Genomic DNA, 7,500 nt, shown 5'->3' with positions numbered 1-7,500 from the left:
AAGTTGAATAGATTTAGTTGATTTCTTACTAAGTTCAATAAATGTTTGAATATTGTTGAATTTCGGTTTAATGTCTGGATTCCGTGATTCGGTCCATAGCACGCCTATTTTATAGGGCCCTAGTCAATGAACTTGTCATAAATCAACATAGGATATGCCCTCTTCCCCCCAACAAGACTCAAATATATATATATATATATATATATTGGAAATGTAAGCAAGGGTTGAGCTTCTTCAGTTTGTGTCACAAAGTGGATACGTTTCTGTGTCCCTTTCAGAGTGAGTGACACATGGACTTTATATAGTGTACCAAGAGTTGTTCCCTCGCTACGGCCATACCAGCCTGAATACGCCCGATCTCGTCCGATCTCGGAATCTAAGCAGGGTCGGGCCTGGTTAGTACTTGGATGGGAGACCGCCTGGGAATACCAGGTGCTGTAAGCTTTTGTCCCAGTAGAGCGTGCTCTTGTGTCATGGAGCAACTGCCTTTTATTTATCACCCTAATAATATCATGGATTGTTATTGGACTAAATGCAGTTTGTGTGTGCTGCCCTGCCCTGATCAAATCAAATAATGGACAGTGTGTTTCCCTCAAAATATAGGCAGTACATGCAGCCTTTGTTTTTAGTCTAGGAGACAGTCAATGTCTGTAGTCCATTAGGGCACTATAAAATCCCTTCAATGTTTTGCCTGATTCTGTTAATTCCCAAGTTCCCTTTTCTCCGTTTAGATTTCCCCGTTGACCGTTTGTCCCTCTTTTGGCAGGTTTTCGCTCTCAAAAGTACACCTTTTTAATAGCAAAACAGCACAATTGGATGTTCTATGTCCACAACAATGTTTAAACCCTATCAGGTGACCATTTGTGAGGTCTGGGAAAAATGTAAGACATTTAGATTTTGGGGTGTAGTTACCCTTAAATGCAAGCGTGCACCAGGAAGAGACCTTTGTTTGGTTAAGCGGTGTTGCTGTAGAACAAATGGCCACTGGAGTGATGCAAATGATCACGGTATAATTCTGCCATGCAGGCATAGGCTACTTTGTAGTTAACATTTACTTGCGAAGGTTTTGGGGAAAGCCATTCCTTCCCTACCAGAAGAAGGTTATCATTAGCATCATCGCTAACGGCTACACAAAGTGTAGACATACGCGCACACCGCACACATGCACACAGACAGGGGCATTCCTGTGCCGTTTCAGAAAGTTCATGGAAATACGAATCACTGATGCATTTTGTTCATGTCTTATGATTGACTTGGGCAAATGAATGCGTTTTCTAACAAGTTGAATAGATTTAGTTGATTTCTTACTAAGTTCAATAAATGTTTGAATATTGTTGAATTTCGGTTTAATGTCTGGATTCCGTGATTCGGTCCGCAACGCCTATTTTATAGGGCCCTAGTCAATGAACTTGTTAAAAATCAACATAGGATATGCCCTCTCCCCCCCCCCCCAACAAGACTTTAATATATATATATATACATATATATTGGAAATGTAAGCAAGGGTTGAGCTTCTTCAGTTTGTGTCACAAAGTGGATACGTTTCTGTGTCCCTTTCAGAGTGAGTGACACATTGACTTTATATAGTGTACCAAGAGTTGTTCCCTTGCTTACGGCCATACCAGCCTCCATTTGAATATTTTCGTGTAATCCATGACAATCAAGTGAAGGTATGTAGACTATGTATTCAGCCGGGGCACATACTTAAGGAATGTCCAGAATTCACTTGCCATAAATGTAGTGAACAAGGGCATTATGCCAGAGAATGTTTGAACATAGGTAATGTGTGTGAAATGTGTGACAGACCGAAAGTTAGATGTAGCTGTAAGAAGGGAAAGGATCACTTACTTTTGCAAACAATGGACCTCACTTCGGAGGAAGATGAGGGGAGTGTGTCTATGGAGTTAGAAAAAGAGAGTGACATGGGGAGTGTGACTTCAGAGACAGTGGCAGATATGCCTGAAGAGCCTGTAATGTCTTCTGGCAAAACACGAGACGCAGTTTTGGTCTCTGCTGCTGACAAGGTGGAACAGCAGCACATGATGGGTGAAATACATACACAGGTAGAGATGGTGCAAGGTGCTTCTCAGGTGCCTGAGCCAGTTTCAAGCGTGTGTAAAAATTACACCAAAGAGCAAGCTGGGTCCACTGAAGTCACTGGCACTGTTAAAGCGCACTTTTCAAAAGGCTTCCCTGCCGCTCCAAATCAGGAGACGGAGGATGAAATAGATAGTGAGGATCATTAGTTGTTTGCAAAAAAATAAGAGGTCATTGTCAAAACTAGGGAGATGATGGGATTTGGAAAAAGAAAAAGTAGGTTTTGAAAGGACTTGCTTTGCTCTGATTATACCTCTGCACACATTAATAATGATTACAGTCGCATCCCTAAATGGTAACAGTTTGAGAAACATGAGCAAATTTGAGCAGGTTTTAGTGTCTGTTAAGGCAGACATATTGTGTTTTCAAGAGACCAATTGGACAGATTCCAAAATACAGGAGATTAAGAGTAAATGGTCTGATTTAATTTTTGTAGTCATGGAAGTGATAAAACATGTGGTGTGGCTATTTTGATAAAAAACGATGTGGTTCAAAATGTAAAACAAATATATGCTGACAATGATGGCAGACTTATTGCAATTGAATTTGAAGTGCAAATGTAGTTTTTCGTTTAATCAATGTTTATGCTTCAAACATTGAATCTGAAAGGAGAGAAATGTTTCACAACTTAAAAAACACTGTGCTCAGAAAACTGTATATTGATAGGAGACTTTAATGTGAGGTGTAGTAGAATGGATGCCTCTAGTTGTGCTAGATTCAGATATGACTCTTCTAGAAATGCATTATGGAAACTTATGAATGAGGAGAATCTAGTAGATATATGGAGGGCTGAAAATCCAAACAGAATAGTGTTTTCTAGAAGGCAGGTGGTGCTAAAGGAATTAAAACAAAGCAGAATTGATTTATGTCTAGCAAAACAAGAATTGGTGCAGCATGTTAAGAAGATGTCATATAACTTTACAGCATATAGTGATCACGCAGTAATGTCATTTCAAATGGGTTTTGGTGTGGAGTGTCACACCCTGGCTCTGGGACTCATTATGTTGAGCCAGGGTGTGTGCATTCTATGTGTTCATGTTCTATGTTGGGTGTCTAGGTTGTCGATGTCTATGTTTGTATTGAGTGACTCCCAATCGGAGGTAACGAGTGTCAGCTGTCGGCTCGTTATCTCTGATTGGGAGCCATATTTAAACTGTGTGTCTTCACCTTGTGTTTGTGGGTTTTTGTTCCTTATGCGGTCAGTGTAACCGTGGACTTCACGAGTCGTGTTTTGTTTGTTATTTAGATACTTTAATATAATAAAGTCATGTTCATTTCACACGCTGCGCCTTGGTCTACTCTCCTTTACGACGATCGTGACATGGAGAGGAGAGGGGGAGGTGTCTGGTGTTTAAATGCCAGTCTGTTAAAGGAGGAAGGATATAGAAATGAAATTGTTGAATGTAGTAATGATGAAATGTCTAATGTACTGTTAAAAGAGAATGTGTGTTTATGGTGGGAGGAAGTGAAAGGAAAAGTAAAAAACAGGAGTATTAGGTATGCTAGAAATCACAACCGGTTAGATAAGCAGAAGGAAACAATGCTTAGAAATAGGATGTTGCATGAACTTGAAAAAGGCTGATACTGATCCGGACTATGATGTTGTGAACTATTTGAAAATCCATGCAGAGCTGGGTCGTTATGAAAAAAGAAATGTTTGGGTGCTATTGTTAGGAGTAGGGCACAGTACGCTTTGGAGGGAGAGAAATGTACATCCTTTTTTGGGGCTTGAAAAAGAAAACAAACTAAGAGTTACATTGTAGAGTTGGAAGATGAAAAAAGGTGTAAAGGTAAACGATTTTGTTGAGATCTTAGATACAGTTGAATCCTTTTACAGAAATCTTTACAAAAAGAATGATGTAGATAAAGTGTGTGTTGAAAAGTGTTGGATACAATTAGTGCCAAAGTATCTCAGGTAGATAGAATGATGTGTGATGAAGAGATTTCGATTATGGAAATCAAGGAAGCAATTGTTAACACTCAAGGCAATAAAAGTCCGGGTTTGGATGGTTTAACAAATGAGTTCTATAAAGTCTTTGTAGATATTTTGGCACCCATTTTAGTGAAGGTGTTTCATTATATGGAAGAGAATAAGGAAATCCCCGAGTCTATGTCAACTGGTATGTTAACGATCTTATTCAAGAATAGGGGCAGTAGATTAAAGTTAGAAAATTATAGGCCTATTAGTCTTCTAAATTCGGATTATAAGATATTGACTAAAGTGTTAGCGAATAGGATGAAAAAGGTGATTGGGAGTATTATTGCATCAACACAAGCCTACGGTATACCTGGAAGAGATGTTGCAGATGTAATTTGTACAATTAGAGATGTTGTTAATCAAATGAAAAATGAAGGCGGTATAGTATTAAGTTTGGATTTTAACAAAGCTTTTGATAGAGTGGAGCATAGCTTCCTATTACAGACTATGGAGAGGTTTGGTTTTGGGCCAAAGTTTGTATCTTGGATCAACCTGTTGTACAGCGGGGCTAAAAGTTGTGTCAAATGTAACGGAGTGTTAACAGATACTTTCCCTGTAGAGAGGTCAGTAAGGCAGGGCTGTCCTTTGTCAGCTCTGTTGTACAGTGTTTCTACAGAACCGTTAGCTACATTAATAAATAGTAATAAAGAGGTAAGGGGTGTCGGAATCCCAGGTGGTGGTATCAGTGTTGTACATCAGTACGCTGATGACACTACTTGCACTGTGAAGGATATAGGAAGCATTGGAAGCATTATGAGAATCATAGATATATATGGTAAGGCATCGGGTGCTAAAGTTAATATAGAGAAGACTGGAAATAATGTTTGTTGGGGATATCAATGCAAATAAGTGTGAGATTCCATTCAAGATAGCAAGGGATTTTATTAAAGTGCTGGGAGTAAACATTGGTGTAAAGGAGAAAGAGGCAAAAGATATAACTTGGACTGGGATCCTTAATAAAGTCAAGCTAACGTTGAATTTCTGGAAAAATAGAAAATTAAAGTTAAAAGGTAAAGTAATTGTTGCAAATGCTTTGGTATTATCTAAATTTGTGTATGTTTTGGGAGTCCTGGACATGCCTGAGTGGGTGCTAAATGAATTGAATAATGTGGTGTCTAATTTTATATGGGATGGTAAAGGAGTTAGAATATCTCAGAAAACATTGATAGCTGACTATGTGGATGGAGGTTTAAAACTTGTAGATTTAGATGTCAAAAGAAAAGCTATTAGGATAAAAACAGTAAAGAAATATTTGTATGACAGTGAAGATTATGGCTGGAAACACTTCTTTAAGGTCTACTTAGAGGAGAGTGGTGGATGTGGAGATAATGGTTTATTGATGGGGCTTAAAAGGAAAATGTTTGAAAAGGTACCAGATTTTTATAAAGAGGTGCTAAATGCATGGGCAGAGTTGTTGCCTAATGTATATTATGAATGTGGTCATATTGACCTGATTATGAATCAACCTATATTTCTGAATGAGAAAATCAAGAACAAAGAACAAGTTTTGTATAATAAAGTATTTAGGAGTGCAGGTCTACGACAAATAAAAGATTATACATATGAGGTAATTCCAGGGTTTTTACCTGAAGAAGCTATTTTTGATATTATCAAGGAATGGGATGAAGAGGTGGGAAGGGGAACAGTGAATAATATGTATGACAAGATAAAGAATAGTATACCAAGCGCATGGGTGGATTTAATAAATAGTGAAGTTGAAAGAGAAAATCTGTTTGTATTTCCTAATTTGTTCATTGGTAGCAGTAAGAAGAAAGTACATTTATCTACTATACCAGTGAAAAGATTGTATAGAATAATGGTGGGAAAATGTTATAGAAGGCCGGCTGCTGAAAAATTTTGGAAAACAGTTTTTCCGGAATTGCATGAAAAAAAGATATGGGAAAATTTAAATGTAAAATATAATAGTAAGGAGTGTGAAAATAATGATTTTAAATTAAGACTCAAATTAATTGTGAAATAAAAAGGGAATGCGATATATGTGGATGTTTCCCAGAAACTCTTATGCATTTGTTTATAGAATGTGAGGAATTAAAATATATTTTTTGTAAAGTTAAGGAAATGTTAAGTAAAAACTGGGGGATTGATTTCTTGAAAAAGTATGTGTGGGAGGAACTTGTGTTATTTGGAGTGTCTGGTAAATGTGATGGCGTTAATGTGTGCTTGTTGAATATTGTTTTGAGTTTTGTGAGGTATGCTATTTTTTGTAGGAGGAATTATGGTTTTTTTGACAGGAAGAGGGTGAAGGTGTGGGGTATTTTTATATCACTGTTTAGTAAACACATGGATATGTTGTTTAATTATGGGATGGAAGATTTTGATGAACATTTTGTTGAGGGGAGTGGGTTGATTGCAAAGGTGGATGGTGGAGGAATCACTTATAATTTTTGAAAGAATTATTTTGAATATTTTCTTTGTTTATTTTTAATTTGATAGGGGGTGCTTTTAATCTGCCTATTTTGTGGGTGGAATTTGTTATGTCTTAGTCATGTCTGGTTTTTTTGTATACTAGTTTTTTTGTATTTTTATTTCTTTGGGTTCTTTGATTTGATAGGGGGTGAATTGTTCACCTGCCTATGTTAGGCTAGTGTCTTCTGTATTGTTCTTTGTAATATTGTACTGTAAATATTGTAAAAATTGAATTTTTTGATAATAAAAAAAAAAAAAAAAAAAAAAAAAAATATGCCTGATCTCAGAAGCTAAGCAGGATTGGGCCTGGTTAGTACTTGGATGGAAGACTGCCTGGGAATACCAGGTGCTGTAAGCTTTTTGTTCCACTAGAGAGTGCTCTTGTGTCATGGAGCAACTGCCTTTTATTTATCACCCTAATAATATCATGTATTTTTATTGGACTAAATGCAGTTTGTATGTGCTGCCCTGCCCTGCCCCTGATCAAATTAAATAATAGACAGTGCATTTCCCTAAAAATATGGACAGTACATTCAGCCTTTGTTTTTAGTCGGTTCATTAAGTTGCATGGAAATACGAATCACTGATACATTTTGTTCATGTCTTTATATAATGTACCAAGAGTTGTTCCTGCGCTAACGGCCATACCACTCCTGAATATACCTGATCTCGTCTGATCTCGGAAGCTAAGCAGGATTGGGCCTGTTTAGTACTTGGAAGGAAGACTGCCTGGGAATACCAGGTGCTGTAAGCTTTTGTTCCACTAGAGTGCTCTTGTGTCATAGAGCAACTGCCTTTTATTTATCACCCTAATAATATCATGTATTTTTATTGGACTAAATGCAGTTTGTATGTGCTGCCCTGCCCTGCCCTGATCAAATTAAATAATAGACAGTGCGTTTCCCTCAAAATATAGACAGTACATTCAGCCTTTGTTTTTAGTTGGTTCATTAGTTGCATGGAAATACGAATCACTGATACATTTTGTTCATGTCTTT

The 7,500-nt window shown here is 37.4% G+C and overlaps 1 non-coding gene and 1 pseudogene across 1 annotated transcript; both read left to right on the top strand.

Annotated features, from left to right (window-relative positions):
• The first annotated feature begins 326 nt into the window (after window positions 1–326).
• On the top strand, window positions 327–444 carry LOC123486658. The gene has a single exon (XR_006659449.1). It is a non-coding gene; the product is annotated as a 5S ribosomal RNA (ribosomal RNA).
• A 6,692-nt stretch (window positions 445–7,136) lies between these two features.
• On the top strand, window positions 7,137–7,256 carry LOC123486673 (annotated as a pseudogene).
• The last annotated feature ends 244 nt before the right edge of the window (window positions 7,257–7,500 follow it).

The sequence above is a fragment of the Coregonus clupeaformis genome, unplaced genomic scaffold (assembly GCF_020615455.1).
Source record: "Coregonus clupeaformis isolate EN_2021a unplaced genomic scaffold, ASM2061545v1 scaf1308, whole genome shotgun sequence".
Lineage (NCBI taxonomy): Eukaryota > Metazoa > Chordata > Actinopteri > Salmoniformes > Salmonidae > Coregonus > Coregonus clupeaformis.
This window is presented reverse-complemented; position numbering and strand designations above follow the sequence as displayed.